We start from the raw sequence: 21,939 nt of genomic DNA, 5'->3' as shown, positions 1-21,939 counted from the left end.
GTTTTTAGATAGTGTGGCGAGCACAGTGAGCCCGAAGTGTGGCTAGCCCCGCGAGGGGACGCGTATTACTTTACATGTATTCCGCGTCCGCTCGCCACGCTTCGGGCTCGCCACACTATCTAAAATCAACTCCACGCCGACGTGGATAGTGTCGGCGTGGAGTTGATTTTAGAAATCGTATACCATTGTATATGGCATACAATGCGATGGTATACAATTTTAAATTGTATAACATCGGGTGCCATCGCATACCATTGTAACGCTTATGGTATACGATGCGATGGGCGCCGTGCTAGGAAACAAGTACCTGGATTTTTTTCAAGAATGGTCAAAAAAACATCTAAAACCCGGTATTTTTTGCGTGTTTTTTTTTTTGTCACTAGAGTAATATTAACCTCAATAACATTAATTTCACTTTACAGCTCACAAGGTTGTTTTCATTCAATTTAGGCTAAGAGGTCTGCAGCAAGCCGGCTGGTTATTAACACACAGAACTTCTGACAGTATCAGTATGGTGTATTGGGGTGCAGTACACACAATAAAGAGTAAAATTGTTTAACATTTTTACTGTTATTTTTTTGTAATGCGCCGCTTGTATAACACTGCGTGGATGCAGAACAATCACACACGGAACTTATGGTGTAAACTATTAGGGTGCAGTACACACCAATAAAAAAAAAATAGCAGCAAAATTGATCTTTATATTGTATTTTTTTGTTATGGGCGGGGCTTGTATAACACTGCGTGGACCGTGGAGGCAGAACAATCACACACGGAACTTGTTCTGACAGTAGTATATGGTGTATTGCAGTGCAGCACACCACACCACAATGAAAAAAAAGAAAAATAAATTAAAAGCTGACTGACAGCCTGCCTAACACATGAGTCGACCAGTACAATATATAAGCATATAACCCAGCACAAACCCCTCTGCTCTACACTGCACAACACCCCTCTGCTCTACATTACACAATCCCATCTGCACAGCACAACACCCCTCTGCACTGCACAAGTACAACACCCCTCTGCAATGCACCCCTCTGCACAGCAACGTACAGGCCCCAGACCCCTGAACAGCAGAGCTGTGCGCAGCTTGTGGAAGCATGTTTTGAAATGGTGCTGAATTCTCGGGACGCCAAGCTTTAATAGACTCGCCAGATGGTCGCGTTGGGCCACGCTCGAGTTTCGGAAAAAAGCCAGAAACTCGCAAGCACGGCTCGCAGAACGTGGAGCCGGCTGTGTTCGGAGCTGTTCGGATACCGCTCATCTCTAATTTATACAGCCTGAACAGCCCTTGCCTCTATGATCATCATACACAGGAAGAAGGCCCAGTCATTCATGTCATATTATTCATGTAATATTTAAAGAAAAAAAATTGCCCTTTCCACAGGGAATTAAATGGACATATATATGAATATGACAGCATGCCTCAGGCCATGAGATCATGGTCACAAGTACTCACAAACCAGCATCCACGGACTACACCCATTCCCAGTGATGCCAGCCATACCATTCCCACAGGCCACTCACGTATCTGTTTTCAGGACAGTTGGCAGAAATAGATTCATTTATCTACAGTTACACTGGACAAAACTGTGCTGAACGGGTGCGGTATAGAAGATCTACACCAGAGCTGGCCTCAAACAGTCCTCAACATCTACCAACAGTTCACATTTCCCAGACCACCTAGCTGGTGCACAGGTGTAATCATTACTAACTGTCACATGTCCCGGACCACCTAGCTGGTGCACAGGTGTAGTCATTACTAACTGTCAAGTTTCCTAGTCCACCTAGCTGGTGCACAGGTGTAGCCATTACTAACGGTTACATTCCCCAGACGACCTACCTGGTGTTAAGGTGTAGTCATTACTAACTGTCACATTTGTAGACCACCTAGCTGGTGCACAGCTGTAGTCATTACTAACTGTCACATTCCCCAGATCACCTAGCTGGTGCACAGGTGTAGTCATTACTAATGGTCACATTTCCCAGACCTCCTAGCTGGTGCACAGGTGTAGTTATTACTAACGGTCACATGTCCCAGACCTCCTAGCTGGAGCCCTGGTGTAGTCATTACTCACTGTCACATTTCCCAAACCACCTAGCTGGTGCACAGCTGTAGTCATTACTGTCACATTCCCCAGATCACCTAGCTGGTGCACAGGTGTAGTCATTACTAATGGTCACATTTCCCAGATCACCTAGCTGGTGCACTGGTGTAGGCATTACTAATGGTCACATTTCCCAGACCTCCTAGCTGGTGCACAGGTGTAGTTATTACTAACGGTCACATGTCCCAGACCTCCTAGCTGGAGCACTGGTGTAGTCATTACTAATGGTCACATTCCCCAGATCACCTAGCTGGTGCACAGGTGTAGTCATTACTAATAGTCACATTTCCCAGACCTCCTAGCTGGTGCACAGGTGTAGTCATTACTAACTGTCACATTCCCCAGACCTCCTAGCTGGTGCACAGATGTAGTCATTACTAACTGTCACATTCCCCAGACCTCCTAGCTGGTGCACAGATGTAGTCATTACTAACTGTCACATTTCCCAGACCTCCTAGCTGGTGCACAGGTGCAGTTATTACAGTCACATTTTTAAACATGTGCTGCATTAATTCCTAACAGACATTTTATATATTCACAGGTTGTCCGGAAAACATGGACTGTAAGTAGATGGCCAGCCGTGATCTACACTATCCCAATAGACAGTCATTACATCGACTCCATATGGCTGACATTCATTAGGTCAACAGGGTAAAAAGAACATGACCAAAGTCATGCCAATGCTTTCACCATATATACCTTAAGCACCAACTACCTTCTATCTGCTGACCTACTGACAATATCCACCATATTGGATTGACTCGTTGGCCTAGACACTGGATTCCCTCTTGCTGATGTCCTTCAAAAGTATGGAGTCATTGTCTAGGGTTATATCACTCTGTATGTTCACTAACCAATAAACATATGAAACGTATATAGTCGCTGAAATATACACAATATCCAACCAACGGCGGGACATTCCAAGATATTACAGGTCGACACCATGAAGGTCAACATACATCACGTTGACCACTAAAGGTAGACAGGGCTTAGGTGGACACGTGAAATAGGTTGACAGGTCTAAAGTCGACAGGGTCGAAAGGTCACCAGCATTAGCTTGACAATGGGAAGGTCGACAGTCAAAATGTCGACATGAGGTTGTTGGTTTTTTTTGCCGACTTGTGCCAGTAAGAGGCATTTCACAAACTACCATCAAACCACCGCAGCCATGAAACGGAACGCGGAACACTTATACGTTATCCATGTCGATTGTACTCATGTCAACCTTTTGGCTGTCGACCTAATGATTGTGTCGACCTGCCGACCCGGTCAACCTATTTCATGTGTCGACGTTTAGTGGTCGACCTTCATACAGTCGGGAGATTAAAGTCACATCTGCGTACACCTGCACTGCATCATGGGCCATAGAGATAACGTAGCCTATCACATGGGAAAGCCCTACACCGGGTTCTATGCCCAGAACACAGCAGGTACATGCACTGCACTAGGGGATACAGAATAAGTAAGCATTTGTTGGGCTCTCTGGCCCTAAGCAGTGTTCTCCATCAGTGTCACGGCCGCTGGCGCAATGGAGTTAATTTTAACAGCTTTGCTGTTGCTGTCACTCAGCGGCCCGAGGACAGCTGTGCTAGACTCAGACACTGGTTCCCAATGTGCGATTCCTGAAGAACACTGGGTAATGTCAAGGTCTCAGTAGTAATCGTGGGCAAGACAATACTGAATTACTACATTGCAAATGGTATTGAAGGGAAAGTATGCCTTTTTGCAGATGACACAAAGTTATGCAACAGAGTAGGCACACCAGGAGGGGTAAATCAAATGACTGATGATCGAAGTAAACTTGAGAATTGGTCAAGAGCATGGCAACTACAGTTTAATGCTAAAAAATGCAAAATTATGCACTTGGGACTCAAAAACCCAAAGGCTCAATATAGTATCAAGGGTACTATAATGGAAACTACTGAGGAGGAAAGAGATCTAGGAGCCACTATTTCAAGTGACTTAAAGGCAGGAAAGCAATGAGGAAGGCTAGTCAGATGCTTGGTTGCATAGGGAGAGGAATCAGTAGCAGAAAAAAAGACATAATAATGCCACTTTATAGGTCATTGGTTCCTCATCTGGAACACTGTGTCCAGTTCTGAAAGCCATATCTTCAGAAGGATATACATAAATTAGAGACTGTACAAAGAAGGGCAACTAAAATATTGCATGGCCTACATCGCAAAACTTACCTGGATAGACTAAAAGATCTTAACATGTATGGTACTTGTTTCCTAGCACGGCCACAATCGCGGGCATCGTGTACCTTTAAGTTAAGGTACACGATGCACGCGATGGACCCGATTTCCTTTGAAATCAGGTCCATTTTGCCGGCAAAGGGAAAATTGCGGGCATCGCGTCTGTCGCGACCATTAACATTGGCCCCAACGCGATGCCCGCGATTTTGCCATAGGCTTCAATGTTAAGCGTATACCTGTGAAGTTATATGCGTCCCCTTGCGGGGCTCGCTACGCTCGCCACGCTTCGGGCTCGGTGGCTCACTGCGCTCGCCACACTTTATATTCTCAACTCCACGCCGACAAGGATAGTAGGGGAATGAAAAGGTCGGAGGACGCGCACCGCTGCGCTCGCCACGCTTCGGGTTGGCGTCAATCGTGGGGTGGGGTTTACGGTGTAAAATTGGGGGTCTAGGGAATATTTTACATTGAATCCAACGTAAAATCGGGTCCCAGGGACCCTATTCACATTTCATTCAATTAAAAAAATCGGGTCGGTCGCATCGCATGCGATGCGACCGACGCGATTTTTCCGACACGACCACCCCGATGGAAATCGGTGTGGCCGTGCTAGGAAACAAGTACCACATGTATAGTTTGGAGCAGAGAAGGAAAAGGTTTTAACATAGTACAGGAGGGAAATTTTCTTTAAAGGAAAAGAAGTAATAGAACCCGAGGACATGCACTGAAACTGGAGGGAGGTAGGTTCAGGGGAAATGTTAGAAAAAATAACTTCACAGAAAGGGTAGTGGATAAGTGGAATAGCCTCCCATCAGAGGTGGTGGAGACTAATGCTGGCCACACATCAGACCAACTTTCCTCCAACCATCCAACTAGTTGGTTGGATGGAATAAAAACCTGGTACTGGATAGGAGCAAATGTAATTTGTAATTAGGTCAGGGGTTCCCAAACTGTGCGCCTAGGCTCCCTGGGGTGCCTTGGAGCACTTGCAGGGGTGCCTCAGTTTGGTGGTCCAGAACCTATTCAAATTATTTATGGTCAATGTAATAGGCAAAATCAGTGCTTGTGGCTTCCAGTTCTAAAATATGTGGATAAATAGAAGTGAATGTACATAACTGGACCTAAGAATGACATATAAGCACAACATATTTAATTTAATATTGTTTTCTGAAATTCTCAGTAGCAAACTTTGCACCTAGGGGTGCCGTGACAAATATTCTGATAATCTAGGGTGCCGTGATGCAAAAAAGTTTGGGAACCACTTAATTAGGTCATTTTTTTCCCAAATCTGAAAATGGACAACAACTGTCACTCAGACAATGTACTGTAGTTGGATCTATTTGATTTATACAATTTAACTGAATGTTTTTATCCATTCTCCTGAGTTTGTGAGAAAATTGGCATTTTGCCCCCATACAGTACCAGATTTTCGGTCCAACCAACCAACTGGTTGGAGGAAAGTTGGTCTGATGTGTGGCCAGCATTAGAAAGTAGAACAATTTAAACATGCTTGGGATAGGCATATGAATATCCGGTACTCTTTACCTAGAACGGCGCCCGTCGCGGGTACATTTATGTGTGGCCGCGACGCGACCGACGCGATGCCCGCGATTTCCCATTGAAACCCATGTTAAACATGGAAATCGTGTCGGTCGCGTCGCGGCCGGCCATAAATGTACCCGCGATGCCCGCGACGCGATGCTCCCGATTTCCCATAGGAATCAATGTTAAAAGGCGCGATGGACCCGATTTTACTGTTAAATGGCTCAATCCACCCGATTTGGCCATAGGAATCAATGTTAAATGGGCCACAGAGCCCATTAACCCTTAAATGCCCCCCCAAATTTTTAACGCCACCCCACGATCCACGCCAACCCGAAGCGTGGCGAGCGCAGCGAGCCCGCGAGGGGCGGCGGTACGCGTCCTCCGACCTTTTCATGCCCTACTATCCACTAGGGCGTGGTGTGAGAATATAATAGTGTGGCGAGCGCAGCGAGCCACCGAGCCCGAAGCGTGGCGAGCGCAGCGTGCCCCGCGAGGGGACGCGGATACCTTCACAGTTATGCGCGTCCCCTCGCGGGCTTCACAGGTGTCCGTGGCGACGCGGACACCTGTGAAGCCCGCGAGGGGACGCGTCTACCTGTGAAGGTATCCGCGTCCGCTCGCCACGCTTCGGGCACGGTGGCTCGCTGCGCTCGCCACACTATTATATTCTCACACCACGCCCTAGTGGATAGTAGGGCATGAAAAGGTCGGAGGACGCGTACCGCCGCCCCTCGCGGGCTCGCTGCGCTCGCCACGCTTCGGGTTGGCGTGGATCGTGGGGTGGTGTTAAAAATTTGGGGGGACATTTAAGGGTTAATTTGGCCTATTTGGCCCCAAATCGGGTCCATTGAGGCATTTAATAGTAAAATCGCGGTCAATCTGCCGTTTTAACATTGTTCCCTATGGGAAAATCGCGGTGATCGCGGTCATCGCGGGCATCCCGATTTACCCGCGATGCCCGCGATCACCGCGATTTTTACCCCCGACGCCCGCGATTTCAATCGCGGGCGCCGTTCTAGGTAAAGAGTACCGAATATCCTAAGAAATAAGGATTAAAAAGGGTTGAGATTACCTGAAGGATAAAAAAGGGGCAGACTAGATGGGCCAAATGGTTCTTATCTGCCGTCAAATTCTATGTTACTAAGGGGCCGGATTCAATTCAGTTTGGCTATTTTACAGTGATTCTGCATGTTCAATAGAGATGTCCCAGAACTTAAAAGCAGGTGCCATGTTCCCGGAGACCTGTAGACAAACCGCTAAAGAGGGAGGCGACATCACGGACACACACCCCCAGCACCGGAGGTGCATACACACTTACCGATGCAATGTCCTGATTTGTGTTGCATAAACAGATTACAGAGGATGTCACTGACGACGCACAGGAGTGCACATTGTCAGCGCACACTAGATATGATGATTTTGTGGTTTCGACCCATTGGAATCTGCAAAATCATTCATATTATCATCTACTGCAGCGATTGAGAACCTTGGACCTCCAGATGTTGCTGAACTTCATATCCCAGCGTACCCTGCAACAGACTAAGCATGGCCAAAGAGCAAAACTGTAGCAGGGCATGCTGGGATGTGTAGTTCAACAGCTGGTGGGCCAAAAGTTCTTCATCACTGGTCTAGTGTGTACCCAGCATTAGGAGTTGGATGGCGAATACTTTCTCCACTTTACCATTCTCCATGGTAGGTACATCTCCCCCTAAATGAGATGAAACCCATAATGACCCATTTTTAAACAGTATATAACAACTTAATACTGTAACCTATATCTAAATTCTTTATAAAACAGTCATTATTCCTACGACACACACAAACACACACACACACACACACACACACACACACTAGTTCCTTCTGTGTGGGTAATGGTTATGTGGAATTAATTCATTTGATTTAATGATGCAACAGCCCTGCCAGAGATCCATTACAGAAATCATGTCGCCTAGATTTGATGTCCCCCACAGACCTGCCGTTATCCCATGGTCCCATTTATCACAACTGCGCTCGCCACGCTTCGGGTTGGCGTGGATCGTGGGGTGGTGTTAAAAATTTGGGGGGACATTTAAGGGTTAATTTGGCCTATTTGGCCCCAAATCGGGTCCATTGAGGCATTTAATAGTAAAATCGCGGTCAATCTGCCGTTTTAACATTGTTCCCTATGGGAAAATCGCGGTGATCGCGGTCATCGCGGGCATCCCGATTTACCCGCGATGCCCGCGATCACCGCGATTTTTACCCCCGACGCCCGCGATTTCAATCGCGGGCGCCGTTCTAGGTAAAGAGTACCGAATATCCTAAGAAATAAGGATTAAAAAGGGTTGAGATTACCTGAAGGATAAAAAAGGGGCAGACTAGATGGGCCAAATGGTTCTTATCTGCCGTCAAATTCTATGTTACTAAGGGGCCGGATTCAATTCAGTTTGGCTATTTTACAGTGATTCTGCATGTTCAATAGAGATGTCCCAGAACTTAAAAGCAGGTGCCATGTTCCCGGAGACCTGTAGACAAACCGCTAAAGAGGGAGGCGACATCACGGACACACACCCCCAGCACCGGAGGTGCATACACACTTACCGATGCAATGTCCTGATTTGTGTTGCATAAACAGATTACAGAGGATGTCACTGACGACGCACAGGAGTGCACATTGTCAGCGCACACTAGATATGATGATTTTGTGGTTTCGACCCATTGGAATCTGCAAAATCATTCATATTATCATCTACTGCAGCGATTGAGAACCTTGGACCTCCAGATGTTGCTGAACTTCATATCCCAGCGTACCCTGCAACAGACTAAGCATGGCCAAAGAGCAAAACTGTAGCAGGGCATGCTGGGATGTGTAGTTCAACAGCTGGTGGGCCAAAAGTTCTTCATCACTGGTCTAGTGTGTACCCAGCATTAGGAGTTGGATGGCGAATACTTTCTCCACTTTACCATTCTCCATGGTAGGTACATCTCCCCCTAAATGAGATGAAACCCATAATGACCCATTTTTAAACAGTATATAACAACTTAATACTGTAACCTATATCTAAATTCTTTATAAAACAGTCATTATTCCTACGACACACACAAACACACACACACACACACACACACACACACACACACTAGTTCCTTCTGTGTGGGTAATGGTTATGTGGAATTAATTCATTTGATTTAATGATGCAACAGCCCTGCCAGAGATCCATTACAGAAATCATGTCGCCTAGATTTGATGTCCCCCACAGACCTGCCGTTATCCCATGGTCCCATTTATCACAACTGCAATACTACAGATGCCACTTACAGCACTAACACGCTCACAACTGCTGCCAAGAACAAGGAGGAACTTAACTCGTTTCCGAAACAGACAGGAGATATTCGTGGCTGTTTAGACTGTACAGAGAAAACGTCAGGATACTGCCACACATACTAACATGGTGATACATACTAACAAAGACACAGGAGGCACTGTACCCGATTGGCAATTCAAGCTTAAATCAAAACAAATCTAACGTGCATTGTGAGTATGTTTGGTCCCGTTTGTAAATCCATAGCAAATCGGTCTGTTTTTTTTTAATATGCGACTAAAGAGGAAGCTGTTGAACATATGTGGAAATGGACAGTACACACCTCCTGATAGACCCCGCCCAACGTTCCCAATGGCCGCTGTAATATGTTCCCACTGATAAAGTTTTCAACAGCACTGGAAAAGAAACAAGTGTAATTGCTCCAGCCAATCAGCTCTTAACTGTCCTGTTTTTAAAGAATGGCAGTTAGGGCACTATTAATCAATCATGAGTTTTAAATAGCTAAAACTATGATAACTGGGCCATTTAAAACTTATTTTGTGTGATTAATGGTACTCCTAACTGTCTTTCTAAACAAAACAGGACAGTTAAGAGCTGATTGGCTGGGACCATATTTATCATAAGTTTGAGTTTTAAATAGCTAAAGCTCAATGAGAAATGGGCCCCTGAGCTTTCTGAAAATCATATTGCTATTACCTCAGAAACAGAATGAAGTCTTCATGTTGAAAATCAAAAGGTTGATGCCATAAAGTTAATGATCCCCTCCCCCCTGTCTGAACATGTAGAGATGAGGGAGGACCGCGCCAACAGCACGGCCCCCTGCTCCCCCCACCATTGCCTCCTCCCTGCCGGCATAGGTCCCCTATGTATCTGGATCCCCACTGCAGCCAATATCAGCATTGGCTAGTGTGTATGGGGCTAAAGCATCTAAATCCGTGCTTGACAAATCCCGGGGGGCCAGGTCACCATGAAAATGGTGGGGTCATGCATTTACATGAGGGACAGTGATTGGCGATTTATAAAGTCTGTCCACCGGCCGGTATCACAAGGGAACTGAAAACTAATTGATCAGAAAAAAAAAAAATCCGACTTCCCCACATAATTAGCACACTGCAACTATAATTGTCTGCAGTGTTATCCCAAAGAGTGGTCTGTTCACTTAGCATTCATCAGTATAGTCTTCATTCTAGCACCCTGCTCCTTGAAAAATCCTTGCAGTTCCTCCTTCCTGCCTGGGGGGGCACTCTCTGCTGTGGTGCTTCTAGCACAGCCTGGTCTGTATCTTAGTGCTGAAATACAGAGCACAAGTGCTAGAAGAACCACACCAGACACCCAGAATAGAATGAACACTATTGAACTAGTTACCAGATGCCCAAAATAACAGCAACATCAGTGTGCTTAAAAGCAGAAGCACTGCTGGCACAGATGTTGATGAACTACACATCCCAGCATGCCTTGCATCAGTTTCAGCATGGCCACTTAGAAAAACTAATGCAAAGCATCCTGGGATGTGTAGTTCATCGACATCTGGAGGGCCGGTGTTGCCCAGCCCTGATCTAGGGGCTGCTGGTGTGCACAACACTTTAATTCCCCCCATAGAGTTGAGGAACAGGGTTATCCATTTATTATATAAGATAGGTACTTACGCGCCTGTTGTGCAGAGCTATGGAATATGTTGCTTTATAAATAAATACTGTAAATAAGTATTATGGTCATCACGACTTAACTAGTTCACGGCGTACTCCAGAAGGAACGCAATGTGACCGGGCCCAGGTATAAATTCTGCCCTCATCTTTTACGAGTGTCATTGCAAGTCACATGACAGGGAAAACATATGCGCACCAGTTTAATCTGGTACTGGTGTGAACCGCAGTCACCGCAGGCAACGCCTGCACAATACTTAGAGCATCCAATGGGTTCTACCTGTATGCTTAATGGTCAAAACCTATGTTAATCTAGCCCTAAGGGCCAGATGTATCAAGCTTCAAAAAGTGATATAGAACCAGCCCCTAACTGTCACGCTACAGGCTGGTCTTAAAGATAACAGTTAGGATCTGACTGACTGGTTGTTTATCACTCTCCACTTTATCAAATTTTGAAGCTTGATACATCTCTCCCTGGATGAGATCCTAGAATTTTAAAAGGCAGAATTGGGCAGGATTTCCCTTAGAATATGGCTGCCACCTGCTAGTAACGTAGCGTCACATAATATATCATTCCGGCCTAGGTGCGCTCCTATAGACACGTGGAAAGCCACCGTGGTATCCCAGGAAATCTACGCTGCTTGTAGACTTGGGAAAGCTATCCCTTTACGTAGTGTTCTTGCACCGCCTGCTTAAGGTCACTTCCTTGCCTCAAGGGACTGATGCCAACGGAGAGGTTGTCCTTCATACTCAGGGTCAAACGACACCTTATAGTAGGGGACACGACAAATGCCACCCCCCATGCAGATGATGAATGGAACCAGATGTAGATCATTGCATAGAGCAGGATTATTGCTTGTGTGTGGTTCACAACCCTATTTGAATAGATTTAACCACCGTGCAGCCAGTAAATACCACTACATAGGACACAACCACTAGAATCCCAATACCAACAGATTGACCTTGAACATGCATCCCAACGGCCTGCCCCTAATATGTAATACTGATGTAACAGAATGAGGGGCCTCTATAGCACTGGACAGGAGCAATGCAATGTGGTGAAGACATCTGTCAAGGTGAAAGGGGCCAACTGCAGAATGCACACAGGATTGTGTAAGAATGCATTAGGGATACCACAGCACATGGCCTTCATTGTAAAGGTCACACGATAGATAGATAGATAGATAGATAGATAGATAGATAGATAGATAGATAGATAGATAGATAGATAGATAGACCGACCATTACAGTCAGAAGCAAATGCATACAGATTGATGTATAATTAGAAGCTTACAGCCTGCCCTGGATACAGTGACAATCTCATACACACCAAATTATATATATATATATATGCCGAGAGGATTAATCCATGCAGACAATGGCTTGCTCTCTCCCATACATTGCAGACAGTGTGATCAGGCCCCAGCCCTGCAATGTAGGGTGTGATTTATTATATAACGCGCACACAGTGCTACTACTGGCCCGGCTGCATTACTATGGCCATTAGCATTACTACAATCCCACACCCAGCAGCGCCATGCACATTAAATATACAAAGGTCGCAGGGCAGAGCCGGCCTTCTCTATCCCTGCAAGGTCTGGATGGTGCAGATAAGAGATCAGCACAGCAGGCCTGTATATATGTGAGTATAGAGAGAGACTGCAGCTTGGCCCTGGCAGAGGAGGCTGCTGATCCTCCATCAGGTGGGGCTTGGCAGTATAGAAAGCAATTCCAGAGCTGTACTTTACCTTTCTGTACCAGAGGCTGCGGTCTGTGCTGCTCTCTAAGATGAGGCTGACAGTCCGGGAGGAGGAGGAGGGGGCGGGGCGCTGGGTGTGTAGAGGGGGGCGTGGGAAGCCTGGGAGAGGGGCCGTGACGTCAGCAGCACACCCTCTGCAACCTGATAGTGAATCAGAGGCTGTGCTGTGCCCTGAATGGGTGCATGCAGATTACAGGGAGTGCTGCTGCTGCTGCTGGGGAGGGAATGTCATACAACTGTTTACGGTACATTACAACAGCCAAATGCAGCTAATAAAACACACTGGCATAGCTAATACAATGCTCATAGGTTTTATTTATTTAGTTAGGTCAATAAATACAGACACACACTGCACTAACAATGAATATTGATGCAAATGTCACAAAGGGAAACAAATTCAGTTCTCACCTCTCTCTCTCTCTCTCTCTCTCTCTCTCTCTCTCTCTCTCTCTCTCTCATTCTCTCTCATTCTCTCTCCTTCTCCTCTCCTCTTCTCATTCTCCCTCTTCTCTGGCCCTCTCCTCTTCTCCCTCTACACCACCTCTCTGGGCACCCTCATCAGCTCCTATGGTTTTCATTACCACCTTTATGCTGATGATACCCTAATCTATCTCTCCTCCCCCGACCTATCCTCATCACTCCTGTCCAAGGTCTCCGAATGCCTCACGGCCATCTCAGCCTGGATGACCCAACGCTTCCTGAAACTAAACATGGCTAAAACTGAACTAATCTTCCATCCCCTGAACATCCCCTCTTCTCCCACTATCTCCATCAGCATTGGTGAAACCGAGATCACGTCCACCGACCAAACGCACTGCCTCGGTGTCATCATTGACTCCTCCCTCTCTTTCACCCCCCACATTCGTGCTCTCTCACAGTCTTGCCGCTTTCACCTACGCAACATCTCACGCATCAGACCATTCCTCTCCACTGACGCGACCAAAATTCTCATTCACTCTCTTGTCATCTCCCGCCTTGACTACTGCAACATCCTTCTCTCTGGGCTACCTCTCACCCTTCTCGCACCTCTCTCGCATCCATTCTTAACGCTGCTGCTAGGCTCATCTTCCTCTCCCGCCGCTCTACCTCCGCCTCCCCCCTTTGTCTATCTCTTCACTGGCTCCCCATTCCTTTCCGAGTTCTCTTTAAACTCCTCACCACCACCTACAAGGCTCTTTCCTCCTCCACCGCTCCTTACCTCTCTTCACTGATCTCTATCCACACTCCCTCCCGTCCTCTTCGCTCCATCGCTGACTGACCTCTCACCTAATCACCTCCTCCCACTCCCGTGTCCAAGACTTCTCTCGCGCTGCCCCCCTGCACTGGAACAACCTCCCGCCACCCATCAGGCTTTCTGATTCCCTTACCTCCTTCAAGCGCTCCCTCAAAACCCACTTTTTTCGACTAGCCTATCCCTCCTCCTAATCTCTTTTGATTCTCCTATCCTGCCTCCGTTCCCCTCCGTTAATACTTATCCTATTGTTTTTTCGTTCGTCCACCCACCTATTTTTTAGTATGTTAACTCTTATGAGTAGGGTCCTCCTGCCTCACGTACTCACCCTACCTCTTTACCTCACCTGTGCTCCTGTCCTGTTCTTTCCTTCCTCTACTTCATCTTCAGTCTCCTCGACAATTTTGACACCTACTTCTGAACTGATGCTTATTTTAGTTCTACCAGCTATACCCCTATTCATACTGCATTTTTCAACACACCCTGTACGTTACCTTGTAATTTGTTTTTTGTTTGCTATGTACGGCGCTGCGGACACTTTGCGGCGCCTTATAAATAAACGTACTACTACTACTACTACTTTTCTTCCTTCTATTTCTCTCTCTCTCTCATCTCCATCCACTCTCTCCCTCTCATTCTCTCTCCCCTTCTCCCTCTCCCCCATCCCAAACCCTCTCCCCTTCTCTCTACCTCTCCCCCATCTCTCACTCCCTCTCTACCTCTCCACCATCTCTCTCTACCTCTCCTCCTTCTCCCTCTCTACATCTCCTCCATCTCTCTCTCTGCCTCTCCCCCTTCTCCCTCTCTACCATCTCTCACCCTCTCCCTCTCTCCTTATCTCTACATCTCCCCCATCTCTCCTTCTCTCTTCATCTCACCCCATCTTTCACCCTCTCCTTCTCTCTTCATCTCACCCATCTCTCGCTGCCTCTCCCCCTTCTCCCTCTCTGCATCTACCCCATCTCTCACCCGCTCCTTCTCTTTACATCTCCCCCATCTCTCTCTGCCTCTCCCTCTTCTCCCTCTCTACCCCTCCTCCATGTCTCACCCTCTCCTTCTCTCTGTATCTCCCCCCATCTCTCAACCTCTCCTGCTCTCTACATCTCCCCTATCTTTCACCCTCTCCTTCTCTCTACTTTTCCCACCATCTCTCTCTACCTCTCCCCTTCTCCCTCTCCCCCATCTCTCACCCTCTCCTTCTTCACTCTGCATCTCCCCTATCTCTCACCCTCTCTTTACATCTCCCCCCATCTCTCTCTGCCTCTCCCCCTTCTCCCTCTCTACCCCTCCCCCATATCTCACCCTCTCCTTCTCTCTGCATCTCCCCCATCTCTCACCCTCTCCTACTCTCTACATCTCCCCATCTCTCACCCTCTCATTCTCTCTACTTCTCCCACCATCTCTCTCTAACTCTCCCCCTTCTCCCTCTCTACCTCTCCCCCATCTCTCACCCTCTCCTTCTCTCTGCATCTCCCCCATCTCTCACATTCTCCTTCTCTTTACATCTCACCCCATCTCTCACCCTCTCCCTCTCTCCTTCTCTCTACATCTCCCCCATCTCTCACCCTCTCTTTCTCTCTACTTCTCCCATCATCTCTCTCTACCTCTCCCCCTTCTCCCTCTCTACATCTCCCCCATCTGTCTCTACCTCTCCTCATTCTCCCTCTCTACATCTCCCCCCATTTCTCTCTGCCTCTCCCCCTTGTCCCTCTCTACCTCTCCTCCATCTCTCACCCTCTCCTTCTCTCTGCATATCCCCCCATTTCTCACCCTCTCCTTCTCTCTACATCTCCCCCCATCTCTCTGCCTCTCCCCCTTCTCCCTCTATACCTGTCCCCCATCTCTCACCCTCTCCTTATCTCTGTATCTCCCCTCATCTCTCACCCTCTCCTTCTCTCTACATCTCCCCCCATCTCTCACCCTCTCCTTCTCTCTACATCTCCCCCATCTCTCACCCTCTCCTTCTCTCTACATCTCCCCCCATCTCTCACCCTCTCCTCTCTGCATCTCCCCCATCTCTCACCCTCTCCTTCTCTCTACATCTACGCCATCTCTCACCCTCTCCTTCTCTCTACTTCTCCCACCATCTCTCATCCTCTCCTTCTCCCCCCTATCTCTCTCTACCTCCCCCCTTCTCCCTCTCCCCCATCTTTCTCTGCCTCTCCCCCTTCTCCCTCTCTACCTCTCCCCCCATCTCTCACATTCTCCTCCTCTCTACATCTCCCCCATCTCTCACCCTCTCCTTCTCTCTACTTCTCCCACCATCTCTCACCCTCTCATTCTCCCCCCCATCTCTCTCTACCTCTCCCCCTTCTCCCTCTCTACCTCTCCCCCATCTTTCTCTGCCTCTCCCCCTTCTCCCTCTCTACCTCTCCCCCCATCTCTCACATTCTCCTCCTCTCTACATCTCCCCCATCTCTCACCCTCTCCTTCTCTCTACTTCTCCCACCATCTCTCACCCTCTCATTCTCCCCCCATCTCTCTCTACCTCTCCCCCTTCTCCCTCTCTACCTCTCCCCCATCTTTCTCTGCCTCTCCCCCTTCTCCCTCTCTACCTCTCCCCCCATCTCTCACCTTCTCCTCCTCTCTACATCTCCTCCCATCTCTCTTCCGCTCCCTCTCTTCAGGGCTGCCATCAAAAATTGTGGGGCCCAGGACTGACGAATTAGGCAGGGCCCCCCTTCTCTTTCTAGAATAGGGAATGACCATTGTTGCCATTGCCATAGATGACAATAGTGCAACTTACCATCGATAATTTTAAACTATGCAACGGACGACCATCGAAATTTTTACCTATCGATGGTCATCCATTTTATTTTGACTGACTGGCCTGTGGGCCAATCAAAAGATGGAAGCAGGGCTTCATGGGTGCCATGAAGGCGGAGTGTTCCGGCACTAAAAAAAAAACAAAAAACATTGCTTTTGCTGTGCCATCGATAGAGGGAAATCATCTTGTTCTCCCTCATTAATGGTAACAGTATTCGACATCCGCCATAAACCCTCAATGATTTTGAATCATCGATGGTCGATGGCCATCCCTATTCTAGAACACCTGGATTGCCTGGTGAGACCTGTGGTATCGGCAGCACTGGCCGCACTTCTCTGTCTCTACATTGCGTCAAGGGAAATGTGATCTTTGTTTATGAAAATTATACTTTATAAACGTCAGTAATGGGCCCCCTTTCTGTCTGGCCCCGCAACTGGAGTCCACATAGCCCCCCTCTGATGACTGCCCTGCCTCCCTCCTTCCTCCATCCCCACCCTCCCCCTCTCTCTCCCTCCCTCTCTCTATCTCCGTCACCCTTCTCTCTCCCCCTCTCTCCCCTCCCCTTTTCTCTCTCGGACCATGATAGGTGAAGACTGGAGGCTATGTGCTCCCAGACAGGGGGTGAGTATGCAGGATAGCTGGTGGGGAGACACTGTGGGAAGTTATGTTTTGTTGTTTACTTAAGTGGGGGCCTTAGTGCATTTGCCTAGGGCCCACAGCGCTGTGAAGACAGTCCTGGTGGCAGAAGGACAGTGAGACCCCCCCCCCGATCCTGAAGCCCTTAGGCAGCTGCCTAGTGATAGAGCCGCCCCTGCCTTCCACCAAAGAACCACAATTCCTCCACTCATCCATAAGGCACTCCCCCAATATTCAGCTTCCCCCGATCACAGGGTGACTGTACCACATTACAGCAGTGTATATGGAGTGGAGTACGGATGGATGACCTAGAATGTGTGATGCGGTGGATATAATGTGTCCAATGGTATACACCAGTGATTCCCAGACTTTCTTGAATCACGGCGCCCTAGAGTGTGAGCATTTTTTCATGGCAGCCTTAGCCCAAAAGTTTCTTATTGATAGATTTTAAAATAGATATTAAAGTAAATTGTGCCATCTATAATATAACCCGCCTAGGGGGGTTATTTTGGTTCACTCTTTCTGACAAAACCCTTCTTAGATGGACAAAACCAAGTGCACTGCAGGTGGGGCAGATGTAACATGTGCAGAGAGAATTAGATTTGGGTGAGTTATTTTGTTTCTGTGCAGGGTAAATACTGACTGCTTTATTTTTACACTGCAATACAGATCTCACTTTGAGGTAAAACCCCACCCAAATCTAATTCTCTCTGCACAAGTTAAATCTGCCCCACCTGCAGTGCACATGGTTTTGTCCATCTAAGAAGGATTTTGTCAGAAAGAGTGAACTAGAATAAGGCCCTAGGTGTCAGTCTAGCAGTTGTGCAGCAGCAATGAGGGAAGGCCCCACAAACAGATCACCGCAAGCATATCACACCCCTGACATACAGGTGTGAGCCACCCAAACATAACATGTTTAGTGTTGTTGCCTATAGCAACCAATCAGATTCTGTCCAATCATTTTCTAGGATGCAATAGAGAAATGATAGACAAAAAAAGAACTGGGGGGAGCTTCTGTTTACTTTTGAGTTATACCTTGGGGCGCCAACAGGTCGACCGGGCCCCAGTAATATGAAGGGGGGGGGGGTCTCTCCCCACTGCCCGGCTCCCTGCAACGGGGGAGGGGGGATCGGGACCTTGGCCATTATTATGTAAGGGCTACTGAGGGGATAACTTAGCCACATGTGAGTGTATCACAGACAGCTGTGACTCATCTCTTCCCAGGGACTTGGGTAACGCTATCTGTGCGCGGAGCAATCAATGAGTCTGACAGAGAGATGTCAAACTTCACGGCACCTGTTGGCCGATATCACGGTCACATCCAAGGCATGTGATCAGTGACCTGGACTCTGTGCTGTATAATTAAGGCTGCCAGTTGCTGCACCATCTAATAATAACAAGGTGTCATGAGCAGAATGCACCAATCAGCTCCTGCAGGAGACTCAGAGACGTCACACCGCAGGCTTCCCATGGAGCAGACATTGCATGTCATTAGGACAATCCGTCGTCCTTGAACTTTGCACTGAACACATGTAGTTCTTTATGCTGCCTATGGCTACGTGGCCGCAGGCATCTCTCATGGTTCTTTGGTTTTCAGAACGGCAGCATAATGACCATGTGTTCTGAATGTCAACATTCACAATGTCAACATGTGCATGATGTCGACATTGAACAGCCATAATGGCTACACCTACACCCATGGGTGGTTTCACAGAGGAGCGGGCCCATGTGCAGGGTCTGTGCAGCCCTCCCTCTCTACAGCACAGTAGACTCTGGCATTGTGCATGTGCAGGTCTCCGGAAACATGGCGACCGTCATGTTCCTGGTGACACATTTATACTGTGTACAGTATGTGTGGCAGCCATTTTCCATGTGAATTTTGCTACAGCACCGATGTGGGACACCGGAGAGGTAAGTAATTGAACATGGGTAGCCCCTACCTCCCAACATCATGTCCCAATTGAAACAGGGGTGTGGCTGCAGCAAAAGGGGCATGGCCTCATGGGATGACACTCCTGTGGGCCATGCCTCCCACTTGCCTTCACTATGGGGGCAGGCCTATAGCTCTGTGAGCTGCTGGTATACCCCCGGGTGTGGTATAGGGTTCCGGCAGTCGGGATCACGACAGTCATTATGTGGCACTCTAGAATTGGGGTACCTTATGCCCCGGAACGCCATGGATGGGCAGCCTGCCCTTTATCAAGATGGTGGCCAGGGACTCGGGGCTCAGCAGTAGCCCATTTGAACGAGGGACCACTTTGATTGGTGGCTCAGCAGGGCGCGAGATGGCGGGGGCCGGCCTAGCCTGTTGCCAGGCAGAAGATAATGTTACAAGTGGCGCGGGGCTGGAAGAAAGGAGGAGCGGAGTGCGAGAAAGGAGGGGTCGGAGAGGACATCGAGGCAGAAGGGGTCTCCACGTGGGGAGCGCGACAGCAGAGCGGGAGGCTGAGACGTACCTACCCGGAGCGCAGTGAAGCTGAAGCGGGACGGAGGTGCGGCATCGTGACAGCTAGCCGGCAACGCAGAGAGGAGAGAGAGCGAGAGCGGCGCGTGTCCGACTGCAGAGGACGCCGGCGGTGATTGACAGGACCTGACGGCGTGGGAGAATCGCAGCAGCACGCCGCCCAGCACCGAGCACAGCCGCAGGGTCCATCGCCAGCACTGAAGACGCCCAGGAACTGCAGCATCGCGACCAGCAGGCGCTGGCATCCTGTAGGAGAACTCAGGTACCTGGTGCCCCACAGCGATCCCTGACCCCTTGGGCAGCATCCCTGCTAAAAGTACAGCCACTATACTCACAGGCTCTGCCGAGTGCCCTATCCTGCCCCAGGAACTGTGTATCAGTGCCCTATCCTGCCCCAGGAACTGTGTATCAGTGTCCCAAGGCTACCCAAGAAACCGCCTGCCCAGGGCCGCTTCCCCCATCCGGAGCCCCTTTCTACCAAGGCCTGCACTGCCGTGTAGTGACGCATTGCCCCTTTCCTCACGTGAAGATACCCACACACACACCAGCGGGACATTTAAGTAAGAGCCTGGCCACCCTACAGTGAGAGAGACAGAGTGTTTTCCTAGGACCTTGTTTTAATGGAAAGTTAAGCCTCCAGTGTTCCAGGGACTTTCTGTTGTGGATCACAGGACCCCTATTAGTTTTTGACTTATCCACGGTGCACCTAGGCCAACGGGTACCCTACTACTTTAATGAACTGCGCAGTTCAGGGACTCAGTATCTTTTGACCTATGGACCTCTGTTACTGTTTGTGCTAGTGTACAGTGTTACAGTTTTATAGAAATTGATTTGCAAACCCTTGTTTTCTTTTATGTGGGATCCTCACGTTCCGCCGCGCACAGATTGCTGGCGGTATTGTTGAAACAAAGTATTGTGTGAGTTGTGGCCTACGGGTATTATAGTTGGCCCCATTGCGCACAATATTTCTACTGTAGAACATTTCCTATTACTCTAGCAATACTTGACAACTGTAGTGTACAGATTGTGTACCTGTTATTGATCTTCTGTTTTATTGTTATTACATTGATAAATTCTTCTGTGATAGCGGTGATTTTGCACTTCATAGCAATATAAATAAAATATTCTGATCACCGCCCTAGCGAGTGCTGGCCGATTTGTGGGGTTGTTTTGAGGTATTGCTTTTCCCCGGGGAGCTTTGTCCCTCCACCCTCCGAACTGCAGGCGAGTGAAGTCGGCAAGACCCAGCAGAGCAGTGCCAGACGAGGAGTCCGGAGTCTCAGGTACCGGCCACATACACCTACCCGTGATTGGGTCCTATCACACTTGGCGTCACGAACAGGATTCAATGATGTCGGACTCGGACCAATCGGAGGCACCCACATCAACCAGAAGGAGGAGACGACTTCCTGCATCACCTGGGGAAGGAAATCCAGCGGCACCAATCACCATGCCATACTACTTTGGCGCACCCTGGGTACCGACGTACTCGGGAAACAACACCCCAGGGACGCACACGCTGAAGGAATTCAAAAACCGGATACTTTCCATGACGCAGCTGTACCGGCTCGGCAACAAACAAGCGGTAGAAATATTGGTGGGGCAACTGAGAGGCCCAGCGCTACGGCAAGTAAGGACGTGGGAGGCCAACGAAAAAGAAACGGCAGAACAAATCTTTGAAAAACTGCGGGAGATCTTTGAATCAAAGACGATAGCCGATTTGAAGAGCCGCCTGTATTCAAGAAAACAGCGACCGAACGAGCCTCTGCGGGAATACGCGCTAAGCTTACAGGAAGCCATGAAGGCCATACAGCTGAGGGAAAAGACACCGAAGGAACTGGTGGATGAAACATTGACCAACCTCTTCATCGAAGGAGCGAGAGAGGAGGCAGTCAAGTCGCAATTGCGCATGTGGAAACGGCAACAACCGGACAGCTCCTTCGCCAAATTTAAAGAGACCGCCCTACAGATCCTGGGCATGAACCAGAGTGGCCGGGATGAAGATGAGGACTCGACGGAAGGAGAAGCCTGCTACCAGGCCCCAAAAGGGCAAATCACAGACACCCTATACCCGAACAGGGCCGTTACCCAACAGGCACAAGCCCCCGCGGAACCAAGCCCGCTCGAAGTGCTGACTCGCCAGATGTCCGAACTAACGAATAATGTGACGCGCATGTCGAAAAAAATAGAAGACTTAGACAGAAACCAAGGCAGAAGTCGACAAGGGGAATGGCGGCAAGACCGTGGCCCGAGGAATCGCCCAAGATGGGAAGTCACCCG

The 21,939-nt window shown here is 48.5% G+C and overlaps 1 protein-coding gene across 1 annotated transcript in view; it reads right to left on the bottom strand.

Annotated features, from left to right (window-relative positions):
- VDAC1 (voltage dependent anion channel 1) overlaps positions 1-12,699 on the bottom strand; it is a 30,754-nt gene extending 18,055 nt beyond the window's left edge. The window contains exon 1 of the mRNA XM_083181448.1: positions 12,551-12,699. The gene's annotated coding sequence lies outside the window, so the exon portion shown is untranslated. The remainder of the gene's footprint in view (positions 1-12,550) is intronic.
- Positions 12,700-21,939: the final 9,240 nt, after the last annotated feature.

Source organism: Crinia signifera, chromosome 4 (assembly GCF_055691185.1).
Source record: "Crinia signifera chromosome 4, ASM5569118v1, whole genome shotgun sequence".
In the NCBI taxonomy this organism is placed as follows: Eukaryota; Metazoa; Chordata; class Amphibia; order Anura; family Myobatrachidae; genus Crinia; species Crinia signifera.
This window is presented reverse-complemented; position numbering and strand designations above follow the sequence as displayed.